The 15,766-nt window shown below is 36.9% G+C and overlaps 1 protein-coding gene across 5 annotated transcripts in view; it reads left to right on the top strand.

Moving 5' to 3' along the window:
- Positions 1-15,766, top strand: part of Oxr1 (oxidation resistance 1) — a 420,876-nt gene that overhangs the window by 263,357 nt on the left and 141,753 nt on the right. Inside the window, exon 1 of one of the 5 annotated variants that reach the window (XM_047543820.1) lies at positions 55-185. The exons of the other annotated variants lie outside the window; for them this stretch is intronic. The gene's annotated coding sequence lies outside the window, so the exon portion shown is untranslated. Of the gene's footprint in view, positions 1-54; positions 186-15,766 lie in introns of those variants that run through there. 5 annotated transcript variants of the gene reach the window in all.

Genomic DNA, 15,766 nt, shown 5'->3' with positions numbered 1-15,766 from the left:
CAATAGTCTGCTAAAGATGGAGAAAAAAGGGTGCTATTCAAAGACATTTTGTTTTAGTGATTTAGAATTCAGGATGGAAATAAACCGAATGAAATAGCAAGAATATTTGAAAGAGAACTTGATAAGCTACTGCTGCAGAAGGCTCAATTCCAAGGAAATATGCCTAATATCCATGAAGATGTGAAGTAAGTTTCTAAAATTCATGCTTTTCTATTTTTTTAACTTCTCATTTGCTTGACATGTCAATCATTTCTTAGGAAAAGCAGAGTCCTGGTACTAAAGTGTAGAAATTAACCAAATAGAACAGAATGTAAAAAACTGATTTGGATATTTGTATAGCAGACCTTCTATGAAGTAAAGTATCAGAAATTGTCAACTTTTGGCTTTAAAAAACAGTATTAGTATATGTGCTATCTGTAATATTTTCATTCCATGGTTTGGATTTTTTTAAATTTAAACATTTATCTTATTTCTATTAACACTGCTTGATTTTTCTTATTTTTATTTCCTATTTCCTTAGTAGAAACTTCTAGAGGCAAGTATCTTTTTTTCATTCCAAACATGAGAGTAGATGAATAAAATGAAATTATATTACATTTCATGTCACCTTTATTTATTATGAGAACAATGTAGAGATTCTTATAAGAAAGGCTAGTATGAGGAAAACATTAGATGGTTTAACTGGTAAATTTTCTAAAGCTATTACATAGTTTATAAAAATAATGAATAAAAGAAGACAGCAAGGGCTGGGAATGTAGGACAATTGTAGAGCACTTACCTAGCATGCAAGAGGCCCTGGGATCAATCTCCAGACTGGGAAGTGGAGAAAGATAGCAAGACTGGTGGATAATTTTTTTAAATGAGCACATATGTAAAGAAAAACAAGTGTTGGTCAAATTCTGTATACTTGAACAGACATAAAAATAACCAGAACATTTTAGGTTAAATAAGATTATGTAGAGGCATAATAATATGTGGGAGTTAATAATAAGCTAAAAGCAAAGCACTTGTTTTGTGTGGCAGCTAAAAATAGCAAACCTGGGGACAAGGAGGTTTTGCTTCCTTTATTTATTCTGTTCTGGTTAACTAGCATAATGAATAAAACTGAAATATTTCTGTGACTTTTTAAAAAAACTTTAAACTTAGCCTTTGCAAATATAAACAGGCTAATTTATTATTGAGTTCATGAGTAAATCTTAATAATGAAATTAAGGAGAAAATACCAGTTTCTATATATAGTGAAAAAAAAAAATGCCCAAGCAATAGCAGTGTTGTATCTCCTATCATTAAAAAATAAGTAACTGAAACTTATCACTTGACCAGCAACCTTATTTCATTAAGGAATCACTCATTTATCATGTGTTGAGATTTTTGGAGAAGTCTGTGACTTAGTCACTATTGAAGAGACCATGACACAAATAAGAGGTTTCTTAGAGAAAATCAAGAAGGAAGAGAGAAACATAGAGACATTTGGCTTATCTAAAAAACATTTTAGTAATAGATGGAGATAATGAGCAAATCCAGCCAGTCATTACATATTTTATTCCTTTTAGGTCTAGCAGTATATTTGCCAAAGAAATTAATAAATTCCTCCAAAATTTACATTCATTTGTAAACCTAGTTAAACTTGTTTATACATTTCAAACTATATTTATATAATTTTTAACAAAATAATTTAAATGGCTGATGAGATCAACTTAAAAATATAAAAAGCCAGTCATTGCTAAACCCTTAAATAGCCCTCTAAAATTAATAAATTGAACTTATTAATGTAGTAAATTAGATTCTCTTAAGCACTTCATTGATCTTAAGATTTCCAGTAAAAAATGGAAGATTAAATACATCCAGTAAGCTATGTTCCTTTTCTATACTCAACTAAAACAACAGTAAAAGGATTTTCTCAAGAAGGAGGCATAGGCTAAGAGGACCAACCACACAGGAGGAGATAACAGCAGCAAAACATTGGAAATTGAAAAGCAAATAGTTTAATAGTTTCAAGAAATCTAAGGCTAACAGTGGGAAAACTGAGAAGCACCACATTTATAGTGCAGAATTCCTAAAAGCAATTGGTAATATTGAGTATTTCAGAATGCAGTAACAAAAGAGAACATTTAAAATCTATTTTAAAAGTAGATTGGCCCAGGAGACCTAAAGTAACTGATATTAGGAATTCTCCTAAAAATCAGCTCAACAAGAACATTTTATAGTAAAGACTCAGTCAACAAGTCTCATTTCCAACCTGCTTTTAGAGCTTCACTCTTAAAGAGGAAAAGCTATTAAAGAAAGCTCTGATATGAGAATATTGACCAAACCAAGCACATAGTAAGGAATAAATAGAAAACATATAAGGAACAGAATATATGTGGGAAGAAAAAAAGTCTTCTAAAAACATTCTTAATATTCTCAAAAGAACAAAATCAATTATGAAACCAGAATAGAGTGATACAAAAAGAAATAATCCAGAAAACAAAACAAATATGAGCAATTGAAGATATATTTGCATAAATGAAAAACACAGTAAACACTGGCTGGACTTTAAGGAAATCCTCCTGAAATTAGGATAGGAGAATAAAAGTATTAAAAATAATAAAATTATATGGAAATTAGAGAGCCAGCCACAGAAGTCTATCCACACAGGAATTCTAGAAATAAATGCCAGAGAAAAAAGAGAGGGGAAAAAAATTAAAGAAATAATGCAAGAAATTTTCATGGAACTGAAGGATAAGAGTTTCTAGGTTGAAAGGACTCAGCTACATGAATAAAAGTGTACTCAGTTGTAGATGTAGGCATGTGTTATGTGTGAATATAAGGTGTCCTCCAAAAAAGCTCCTGTGTTAATGCAGGAAGATTCAGATTGCAGTAGATGTAACATACTCAACTGCATCCAAGTTTGAATGGACAAACTGGGGGGTATCTGTAAGTAGATGGGGCAAGCCTGGGAGAGATGAGTGACTGGGGCATGCTCTGAAAGGGTTCAGCTTCCTGTGCCTACTTCCCCCAACCCTCTCTCTCTGCTTTCTGGCTACCATGAGGGGAGCAGCTTTCCTCTGCCATGCCCTTCCACCATGATGTTCTGCCTCATCTTGGTCCCAGAGCAATGGAGTCAGCCTTTCATGAACTGACCCTTTGAAACTGTGAGCCAAAATAAACTTAGCCTCCTCTAAGTTGTTCTTGTCAGGTATTTTGGTCACAGTGATGAAAAGCTAACTAACAGCACATTATGAAATGTCGGAAGATTTGTGCCAAATAAAAGATATTCAGATTTCCAGGAGGATATTTGTTTAATGGAGAAAGAATTAAAATGACATAAGACTTCTTTACAGCAATACTAGACACTAGAAAATAATGGAGTATGGCTTCAAAATTCTAATGGCAAATTATTTCCTATCAAAAGTTTTACTAAAATTATAAATCAAATTTCTGAGTAGAGTTCCTATTTAACCTACACCCAGTATCTCTATTTTTTTATTTTTACAACTTTACTATTTGATTATACTATTTGTAGAAAAATGTGAAGATACAGAATGATTTAAAGAACATAAAAATATCCAATATCTCTCTCCCAATATAGTAACAAAAGATTATGTATATTTACATCTAGCCTTTTTTTATTATGTTCACCTAAAAAAAAGAAATTTCTGAGTAGAATAAAACCATTTTACATATGTGCATTTAAGACAATTTCTCTTGTGCCTAAATTTCTTGGGTGATCACTAATAAGAGAAAATAATGGGATATGGAATCCAGGAAATAGAAGATGTTCATAAGGAAAAAGTAAATGGAATCCCCAAAAGGGTAATTGATAAGATAGGTTGGAGCAGTAGAGAATGAAGAGTGGGGAGTGAGAAAAAAGAAAGGTTTGGATGAACTGTTTATTCTATGAAAAGTTTTAGAGAACTGGTGATTATCTTCTTTAGTTCTTGTGTAACTTTGACGGAAATTAAAATGAAACATATAAGGAAACAAAAGATAATGGGATTGTTATGTTAATTAGAAAATCCTTTTTGCCTCTACAAACCCAACTTGAATAATATGGTTTTTTTTCATGTTCTACTTTACTGGGATTAAGTCACTCATTCAACTATGGAGACTATTATCATTTCCAATCCACTGCAGCAACTGTGGTCATGGTTTTGGTTTGTGGATCATAATTCCAGGACTAGGCTACTTCTAGGAACATTCTGTCCAAATTACAAGTTAGCATGCCAAGTCCATTCTTCTAATGGGATTTCTAAAGCCCACCTCATTTGTTGTAACTCAGTGTATCATGTGTTCTCTTACTCATTTTCTTTTCCTATAACCTCAGGCAACTTTTATCCAAACTAATTTACTGGGAATATACCCATTAACAAAATTGAACTTACCTTCTCTCCCAGGTAGAATCCAGTGGTCTTGGGGCTGGGGTTGTGGCTCAGTGGCAGAGTGTTTGCCTAGCATGTGTGAGGCACTGGATTTGATCCTAGCACCACATAAAAATAAAAAAAAAAATTATTGTGTCCATCTACAAATGAAAGAAATGTTAAAAAAAGAAAAAAAATTCAAAGAATTCAGTGTTCTTTTTAAATTTTATATCACTTCCTTATCTACCATTCTACCTGCTATAGTAATTAAAATCAGTACCTCATGGGGCAAACATATCATCAGAAGAAGGCAAAAAATTAATAACAAAGAATGAACATGATACATAGTATATTTTTTAGTAAATTAAGTGAAATAAGTATATAGTTTGATAAATTGATAAATATAATATAAAAACAATAATATCAAGCTAGGTAAAGAAAATTAGGAATATCAGGTATGTCCCATTTTTCTTCAGTGATGGTAAGGGGTTAGCCTCATTAAGAAATGTTAAAGATCTCCACTTTCATGTATAACTAAAAAAAATTTTTTTTTAAATTAAAAAGAAATGTTAAAGATGAATAGAGACTTGAAGGAAGCTAAGAAGTTAGCAGTGCAGCTATCTGGGGAAGTAGAATTCCATGAAGAGGGAAGACAGAATTTAAGGCAGGAGCTTTCTTTGAATGTTTCAGAAATATTACATACGTGTAACTGGAATGAAAGGAACAAAAGCAGAAAAAAGTGGGAGGTGAGTTTAGAGGGAGAATGAGGCCTGATCATATATTTAGAAGCTTTTATTTTGAAATATAAGAGTACAGTTCTTACTCCAAGTGAAATGAAAAATGATAAGTGATTTTGAGCAAAAAATTGACAAAATATGTCTCACATTTTGAAAGACTTATTCTGACTTGAATGTGGAGAATAGACTGTTATACCAACAAAATTGGAAGCGGAAAGACTAATTAGGAAGTTATAGCCATGATTCAGATGGGAAATGAGGGTGGTGATGGAGGTGAGACGTGGTCACATTTCATACGTAATTTAAAGGTAGTCAACTGATTTCCTGGTGATTACCACGTGGACTGTGAAAAAGTAGAGAGAACATGAAAAAAAGAGAAGGAGTCAAGTATTCCTCTAAGGTGTTTGAACTGAGAAAATAATGGATTTGCCCTCAAATAAATTGAGAACAATGAGAGTGGAGTAGGTATTCAGAGAATTTAGGAATTAATTTCTGAACATGTTAAGTTTCTTATGTTAGTTAGATTTCCAAGTAGAGATTTACAGAATAAGCTTGTTGGCAATATGAATCTGGACTATGGGGGAAAATCTGCTGGAAAAATTAATTTAGGAGTCTTTAACATATGGACAGCAATAAAATCCATGAATGAACTCACCAAAGGAGAAGCATAAACAGATGACCAAGAACCTCAGCCTAGGGTCTCCAATGATGGTGAAAAGTAGACCTAGCAAAAGAGACAGAGAAGGATCAACCAGTGGAGTAGGAGAAGACCCTGGAGATTGTGATGCCCTGGCGTCCAGTGAAGAAAGCATTTGGAAGAGGGAGTGAACAATGTGTTGAATGCAAACTGACGTAACTGTGATTTTGTCAAGGCAGAGATCATTGGTGCTTTGACAAGAGTTCAGTGTAGAAGTGGGCCTTCATGTCCAAAGGGAGTGGATGTAAGAGAAAGAATGGGAGGAAGGACTTAGAAACAGCAAGTATAGAAAATCTAAAGAAAAATTTCTGTGAAAAGGATCAGTACAAGGAGTGGTCAGAAAATGGGGATAAATAAACTTAAAATAGTGTTTGAGAAATCAGTGGGTGCAGATGCTGGTAGGTGGGTTGATGTTGTACTGAGAGTCTGTGTAAGTCTCTGGGTGCTTCTGTTTATTTTTTTCCAGTAAATTAAGAGGCAAGATCTTCAATGAAGAAGGACAGAGTTTATTGGAACTTTTAGGAAAGAGAAAGGTGTGTGAAACTATCTTCTAGGTGCGTGGGAGGGTAACCGAACAAGGAATATACAGTACAAAGTCTATGCAGCAGTATTGGCCCACTTGAAGCTGAGGCTTAGGCATCTAGAGAAAGCTTTGTTCTCGTGGCTGTAATTATATTTGAACATAAAAAGGAAGCTTTACATAGGTTGTTCTTTTAAGATGGAGTTTAAAAAAGAGTGTTCTCAAATAATAGGCTGCATTTCCCTTACCAGACCAAATTGACTGATTTGTAATCATCTGCGGGGTTTGTTTGACTGTATGCACACACTTGGCTGCTGCTGTGCCAAGGCCAACTCTACAGTCTGGTTTTTCCTCTCCCCCTACTCGGAAACCTCTCTGTGTCTTCTCCCTGCACGTTTCCCCTTTCTTCTTGGTATCCAGATGGAAACACTAATGCCTGAATTGCTGAGTGTAGTTACTACTTTTGAGCTGAGGGAATAAGAAGGGAAAATGGCTGAGATGGGAGAAGAGAGCCATAAGATTTAGATGAGAAATTACTCAGAATGATAGACCCATGAAGTAAGGCCGACTGAACACTGTTCTAAATATAAACAAAAAAAAAAAAAAAAAAAAAGAAAGAAAGCAGAATGATGGAGCAGAAATTCAGTCTTCTCAGAGGATTCCTGAACTGTCTTGAGTTTCCTTGGGAACTGCCAGATACTGTGTTAACTGAATACTGAACCTTATACTTAAAGATCTGACTTTTTAAGCAAGGAGAAAAATATTCCTAGGTTCTTGATTTTTGTTTATTGACAAGAAGTTCATTGGTTACTTTTAAACCAAGAAATTACTTATTATATTAAAAAATAATTGAAACCTTCCTATCGGCTTGTCTTGTTAGCTGCATGGTTCTAAGCATATTACTTAATCTCTTACTGCTTGGTGTTTTACTCTCTAACTCAAGTTTATAAGCAGTTTAAATATGGATAAGTTACCTTTTACTGCTTGTTCCCAGCCTCCCAAGTTCACACAGTTGGTGCACAGCACACAGCTAGGGACTAGAGACCCGACTCCCATCAACACAATTCATCTAGTTCTTCTGGTTCTCCTGACTTCACACCTGGATGAAATCAGAAGGCAACAGTTTTCCTTCATCCCTGAATTGAAAATTACATTTTTACAGAAATGAAAAGGATAGTCTACAATTTATTTCTCTGAAGACATCAGTTCTTTCCTTATCTCACAAGATGTAATGTCTTAATGGGAAATTTAAATACAAGGTGATTCCTTTAGTAGGAAGATCGTTCATTTAGAGGACCCTTGGGTATTTAGAGCGGCAGGTGCTTCTGTCAACACGCTGCTGCCCTCTACTGCCTGACACGTGCTTTTCCTGCTTTACACATAACCTTATAAAACAAGCAAATTTGTAGTAAAGAGTCCAGAGCCATACTAAAGAGAAAACCCAGGCCCTGATAGTGACCATGGTGACACGGATAGTGGAAGGTTCAGGATTAGACTACTGAAAAAATCCCTTCTTCCTGCTTTATCTTCTTGTTTTTTCCCTATTAAATTAAATGTCAAATTATTTATTTTGTACCTACTTAGAAGCTCTCGAGAGCTCTTCACTGATAGAATTCATATTCTTTTGGGTGTCAATAGACAATAAATATAGGAAAAACATAGATACATAAAGTAATTAACATGATGATATATACATTAAATAGTAATGAGAACTGAGGTTTATGGAGCACTGTGACAACATAAAATTAGAGGCCCTGTACAAAATGTTTCATGATTAGTTTATCGTGATCCTACGGGAGCTCTCCAGTAGCTTCTTCTCTTACAAGGCAAAGGAGGAATGATCTTAAGGGGAGGAACAAAGATCTGAAACAAAACCACTTCTGATTCCAAAAAAAAATGTGTAGGGCAGGCTTTTCTGGAAAATAATACTGAAAAATCAGGTGTTTGAATGTCTAGGAGAAGTGCAAGAACAGAGACACAGAAGTGGAAATGAATTTGAAATATCAAGGTACCAAAAAAAAAAAAAGAGACAAACCCAGATGGTTGAAATCAAGGTGCATGCAGAAAGACTAACGCAGGTGCGGGGAGGAGCATGAATTTTATTCCAAATTACAAGAGGAAACTACTGAAGTATTTTAATCAGAGGAATGACCTGATTCATGATATAAGAAACTCATTCTGGATGATGAAAAGAAAATAGATTGTAGGACAAAAGTTAGTAAAGGTCAACTAGTTAGGAGAATAGTAACTTATGTTCCCTCTGGGTCTCCTCTAACATTCCGAGTTCTCTCACTTGAACCTCAGCCTGGTTGCTTTCTGATGGCTTCTGTTTTTTTCACTGTCCCTTTCATGGTGTGGCTCCCAGCACTGGGTACCCACTCTACAAATCACCTGAGGACGGGACAGTAAATTCTCTTAACCGTATCATACCATCATCTGCAGTCCAGACTCCGGCTTTTCTTCCTAATGATCCTGAGGAAGTGAGATTGGATTTCTGGCCAGTTAAATCACCCTGTCTTTAGTTTGATCTTCACAAAGCCCAGAATCTCACATTATTTCGTTAGCAATAGATTTCTTTTGATATCTCTTTTTAGAAAACTAGGATGACCAACTCTCATGTCTCTAAATGTAAAAATCAACTTTGTTCCTAAGCTTTCTTCCCAGCAACAAAGGTACTTTGAATTTTGAATGCTTCTGATTTACCATTTTTTTTAGTTGCAAATGTTCTCCTTGCCTAAACTTGGAGTGAATCATTCTAAAACCTCTTGGCTAGGTTATTTCAACTTTACCTGGACTAGCATTTTATGGTAGGGTGGGCAAGAAACCCTCTTTGAATGCAGCAGCAGAACCAGAATGGAATGGTAGAAACTCCTCAACCATATTTCTGTAAGATACAGATCTCAATGAAAACAGGATGATAGAATGGCATTTTCCCATTATTGAAGTGAAAATTTGTATAATGCATATATCAAATGAAGTAGGATTAGCTCTTGGTAACACAGACCTAAGTCCAGTATTTAGAAAAATTAAGCCTTTATACTCATGTAAAATGGTCAGGGGTAAAAAACTATGGTTCCACAAAGTCATCATCCTCTCTCTGTCTCTTGGTTCTGCCATCTTTGGTGTGTGGCTTCCATTTGTGACATATCTGCTAGCTGCTTAACCATGACACCTACCTGATACTGTCAGCTGAGCATTCCTCTAAACCATCAAGTTCAACTGTCCCTAAAATTCCTAATTTTCTTTAGCACCGACTTTCTGCCAAGCACCCCACCAAATACCTTTGTTCTCAATATTTCCCTCTTCTGAACATCCACTATTGCCAAAGTGAAGCTCTGGCTTATTGAATGAGAACCCTGTATTTAAGGCCTTTGGAGTCAGAAAGGGATTTGACTCCTGCTCTCCCTACACAGTCATGGAAATGTTAACCTTTCTAACCTTGGTTTCCTGATGGGTAAAATGGGGACAATAACATCATATATATATATATATATATATATATATATATATATTTTGGACTGTCTCAACATGAGATGACTCATGCCAAAGTCATAGCAAAATGCTTGATACACAGTATTTAAAAATTATTAGCTGTTATGTGACTCTGTCATTAGCTTCTACTCAAGAACACTTGAGTGACCATGAATGAGAAGCAGAATCCTCAACCTGACCTTCAGAGTCCTCTGCATCTACTTACAGAGCCTTCCTATTTATTTTTTTCTACTTAAATAAATATCACACACATGCCAACAATACTGAACCCCGCAATGTTTCCCATACATACACCTACATTCCCTGCCCTGCTACTTTTTTCAAGTGTTTTCTTCTGTTTAGAAGTCCTCTCTTGAGTTCTCACATCCTTTTCATTGCAACCTAAATGTCGAGAGTTCTTTTGTGAAGCTTTTCCAGAACTCTGGACTATATAGTAATCGTAGCCTCTACTATAGTATGTCAAATGTAGCTTTCCTGTGTTGACCTCTATTCTAGAGATTCCTCCTCACTTGACTGCCCATTGTAAGAGTTCAGTGTTAAGACCAAGAACAAGGACTTCAGAGCCACCATGTATAAGCATGCATAGTCCCTTCAGGAAGTCACCTGACCAAGGTCATTTGTGGCCAAAATCCAAACTGAACTCCACCAAACTGAGCTCCCTGACATAGGATGCATCTACCAAAAGGAGTATCCTTTTTTGTCTGTTTTACATTCAGGCATCATATAGTGGACCCAGAGTTACAGTAGGTGATAGACCAACATGGTTTAATCGATTCTGAGTTAACTAAGTATAATTGTGGAAAGTAAAACCACAAACTCAAGGTTTGTGATATCATAGGTCATTTCACAGGGGTGTATGGGGCATCCTACCTAGCCCCACTGAAGAACCCCCATGTTTTAGTTGCTTGGTAGGCTGTGGTTTGTGAAAAGAGGTAAATGAATCTTAAAGTGGTGGATTTGTTTAAAAGTATGAACTGGAAGACACCATCATGTTGAAACATGAAAACACTGCATTGCGGGGCACTGTACTCTGGGAGGCCACAGGTTAGAAGCTTCTGTTCATATGGTGATGACATATTTCAGAAGAGGACACAGAATGTCCAGGGGAAATAAGACAAAAGGTTCTGTGAGATTGTTGAAACTTTCATTTTTTTTTTTTTCTCTGACAGTTAAAAGGACACGTAACTGATTATTTTGAGGGCTGATTTCTTCTTTGACCCTGATAAAGTGAATCTCAACAGGGATAGGTCAGCTAATATTTCTGTGTAAGAGAACCTTTTTGTCATATTTTAAATGAACTCAGAATCAAATTTTTTGATGATCTATTTCATCTTGCAAAGATAAAATGTGGCCCTGAAACCAGCGAAGTGAGGGATAGGGCTCTTTGTTACACACTAGAATGGAGAAATGAAGTAAGACCCTCAGGGAAGCTTTGGAAACCCCTTCTACTCCTTCAACTACTACTTAGCTCTCTGCTATTTTATTTGAAGAACTTTATTATTTAGTTGAGAGGTATCGCTCCTGTTTTGAGACATCTTTGTATTCTCATCTTTCTGCCTTCTGTGTGAGTATGTTCAAAATATTTTCTGAGAGCAAATTTAGTTGAGGAGTACACTCAGACATTGCTGGTGGGACTGCAAATTTGTGCAACCACTCTGGAAAGCACTATGGAGATTCCTCAGAAAACTTGGAATGGAACCATTTGACCCAACTATCTCACTCCTCAGTTTATATCCAAAGGACTTAAAATCAGCATACTACAGTGACCCAGTCATATTAATATTTATAGCAGCTCAATTCTCAATAGCTAAACAATGGGACCAACCTAGATGCCCTTCAACGGATGAATGGATTAAAGAAAATGTGGTATATATACACAGTGGAATATTACTCAGCCTTAAAGAAGAATGAAATTATGGCATTTGAAGATAAATGGATGAAGTTGGAGAATATCATGCTAAGATATAAACTAATCCCAAAAAACCAAAGGCCAATTGTTTTCTCTGATATGCGAATGCTGATCCATAGTGGGGGGTGGGCTAGGGAAGAATGGAGGAACTTTGGATTGGGCAGAGGAGAGTGAGGGGAGGGGAGTGAGAGGGGCGTGGGAAGCATGGTGGAATGAAATGGACATTATTACCCTGTGTACATGTATGATTGCACAAATGGCGTGACTCTGCAACATGTACAGCCAGAGAAATGAGAAGTTGTGCTCCATTTGTGTCCAACGAGTTGAAATGCATTCTCTTTTCATGTATAACTAATTCAAACAAATTAAAAATAAATTAAACAAAGGATATTGTTTGGCAAAAACAAAACAAAAACAAAATAATGTAGCACATAAATATAAGAGATACCAGCCCAGGTTGGTATTGAAGTTCAAAGAGGCTGGTAAAAAAAACTGACTGACTCACATGGCTGCTAAGAGTCTGAAACAACAGACGGGGCACAAATGAGCCAGAGCCGGTCTGTCCTCAGTTCAAAGGTGATCAATCCCCCATGCCTGTAGAGGCACGTACTACATGACAGGGAAAGTGACCTGGGATTGATGGCACAACCTGAAAGCACCTGCCTGGTCCAACAGGCAGCTTGGGCTTAGTTTCAATAAGCTATGGCCCTGCAGAAAGGCCTGCCATTGCTGCCAGGTTTTGCAACAGGAGCGGGCATTCTGGTTTTAGTGGAAAACATCCTCTCTTTGAAAGTTAACAATAAATTCCAAAAGTTTCTTTTTTGAAACATGTAGACAAAACAACAGCCTTCTTTGTATGGGCCAGGTGTGGCCTGTGGACCACCAGTTTGCAACTCTTGCTTTTTTTTAGAATTATAGCAGATTCCTGGAAAGGAGCATGCACAGAATGAGCTTTTAGCTTTACAAATGTCTGGTGGCATCATTACATCCCTGTTCAAATAAGGTCTGATTTCTCTTTAAGAAGCCAGAACTATACTGCATGAGGAACAGACAGGAAGAAAGGCAGCATTTATCTTGTTTTTATGGTCACTTTTACTGGCATCCAATAATGGCTGAAACGAACTTGTCCCTTTTGCTTGTAAATGCCCACACAGGCATAATAGGGACAAGGTGTGTCCAATAAAAGTGGCAAATAAAACTCCTAGAGCAGTATTCAAAGTATTCTCCATAACCTGCTGAAATCACAATTCAGTACACACTTGAGTATATTTGGAAATGGGATCTGTGGCATATCTGGCTGTAGACTGTTAGAGACCAGATCAGAGGAGACTAGTTAACAGGAAACCTTGTAGAAAGTGTAGAATAAGGCTTTAGATTTTTGAAAAATGCATTAACAATGTTTCTTTTTATAATTTGAACTTATCATATATTATTTTAAAATATAAATCTTAGCAAAGCTTTCTCTGAACCATTTGTAACTTCTATTCATTTAATTTATTCAGTAAGTATTTGTTAAATACTTAACTGGTACCAAGTATCCATCAAAGTATCTACGTTAACAAATCATGAAGATCCCTGCCCTCAGGAAGCTTAAATTCCAGAACTAATAAATAATCAATTTCATAGGGAGGGTGGGAAGGGCTTCAGCTGACTGCCTAGCTGCGACCTGCAGAGGAGGGAGCTGGTGTTTTGTTTCCCACTTAACAGAATAGATGGTTCTTTCCATTAATCAAGGTAGTAAAAGTTTAGTGGTGAAGAACTAGTATCTGTTATGTTTACTAACAGAATACTTAACTTTAAAGCCAAGAGAAGTGCATCATCTGAATATTAGGACATTGGGCCTATATGTTTACTTAAGTTACTTACCTTCAGTGATTCTCCCCCACCCATTCCCCAAATCCGTTTTTTTGGTTTTTTGGTTTTTGTTTGGTTTTTTTTTTTTTTTTTTTGGTACTGGAGGTTGAACCCAGGGGCCCTTAAACACTGAGCCACATCTCTCGCCCTTCGCCCTTTTTAATATTTTATCTGGAGACAGGGTCTTGCCGAGTTGCTCAGGGCCTGGCTAAATTGCTGAGACTGACTTTGAACTCACAATCCTCCTGCCTCAGCACCCACCCTCCCTCAGCTGCTGGGATTGCAGGTGGGCACCAGCACACCTGGCTGCTTCCCCAAATCTTTGAACATAGTCCACAAGGACCTTCACAATGTGGTTTCTACTTATCTTTTCATGTCATCTCTTGACAATTTCCTTTCCCTGTCCACCAGCTATGCTGAGGTAATTCCCTCCCTATTTGCTAAGCTCTCTTTTTCTTGCTTCTGGACCTTTGCAGACCTTCTCTGTCACCTCCTCTCGTCACCCTCTAACGATTCGTCCATTCGCTGTTTGGGCATCACTTCTTTTGATGAGTCTTCCCTGATTGCATAAAAGGTGAAATTGGTGACCCCACACCTATGTTTCCCTGCACCCGTGCCAGTCTTTATCATGGGCTAGCTGCTGTTTTTATACTTGCTTGTGTCCTTGTGTGTGAGCTCCTTCAGGGCAGAGACTGCATCGTGTTCATCTCTGTATCTCCAGAGATGGTATTTGGCCCATATGGGTCTTTCAGCTGACAAATAAACAACTTCATTAATCAGTTGTTCAGACTGCCTGTGGTGTTGTAGTGCTAAAATCTCCCATGCAAAATCTTCTAAGTCTCGGGCCTTCCTCCTATTCCATGCGTGCCTTCTGGTTATGATAGTCCATCTCAATGCTTCCCGTGAAAATTTCACATGATGATCCCCACCTCTTACCTGAGCCTTTTAAACTTGTTCTGGTAGAGACTTATAGGTTGAATATGGTAAAGCCCTAATCCGACTGGTCAAATTTCCCCACCTGTTCTTGAGTTTTTTCTTGAGCTCTCCAGATGACAGTTTAGTCACTTAATAACATGCCTCCCAGGCAGGGTTGCTGTTTAGAAGGTGTCTCCTCCATCTCACTTCTACAAACCTTGGTTTCCTCCTGCCAGGTGCTTCTGGCCTCTCACAGCTCTCACAATGGAAAAGGTAACTCCCTCTTCTCTTTCTCTGGGCCTCTCTAGAACCTCTTCAGTTTGGGTAATTACTTACCAGTGCATTGCAATTTCCTAGTCCCACAGTGACTGTCCTGTCTTCACTCTGTGCAAACGAACCCAATATGCGCACTGGTGTTTGATTCCTACCTTCAGAATTGCCTGCCACTGCCTCTTCTCTTTGCTAAGCACAGATCTTTCATGCAGGTGGAGAATGTCCACAGCTATCCTGTGCATCTCGATGGCTGAGACTTTCTTCAACAGAACAATTAGCAGTAAACATCATTAAATAAAAGAGATAATAAAGATCATTCACATCACGGTCCAGTTCTGCTGATGTATACCAAAATTGTTCAGTTATTTTCTTTTCTCATTCATAGTAGAAATAGAACATTGGGAAGCTGATCTCATAAAAGTAGAAAGTAGAAGAGGAGTGGTTACCAGATGCTAGGGACGATGGGAGAAAAAGGGATAGGGAGACAATGGTCAGTGGGTACCAAGTTACAGTCAAGGAGGAGGAATTAAGTTCTGAAGTAACATTGCATAGTATGATGACTATAGTTAATAATATTTTGTATTGAATATGTCAAAACAACTGCAAAAGGGATTTTGAATATGACATCATAAAGAAATGATAAATATATGAGATAATGGATATACTGAATACTTTGATTTGATTATTACACAATACATACATGTATGGAAATACAACACTGCGTATAAATATTATGTATAGTATAAAAACAAAACAAAAAGGAAATAGAACTTTGGAAATCCTTATCCTTGATCACCTCTTCCAGGAATACAGGTGATGGATTTCTGGCTTCAGAGGAGAGAAAAATGCACTGAATTTTTTTAATTTGAAAATTTAACAGGTCCTTCAAGCAGACAAAGGCCTCTAACCCACCTTGTTCATTTGGTTCTCACTCATTGCCCGATGCCGCTTATTTCATAGATGAGGAAGAGGAGGCTTAGAAAAGTTGATTGATCTTTCCAGTCGAGGATTGAGCAGAAGTAGCAGGAC

The sequence above is a fragment of the Sciurus carolinensis genome, chromosome 1, assembly GCF_902686445.1.
Source record: "Sciurus carolinensis chromosome 1, mSciCar1.2, whole genome shotgun sequence".
In the NCBI taxonomy this organism is placed as follows: Eukaryota; Metazoa; Chordata; class Mammalia; order Rodentia; family Sciuridae; genus Sciurus; species Sciurus carolinensis.
Note: the sequence above shows the minus strand (reverse complement) of the source record. Positions and strands in the feature narration are given on the sequence as shown.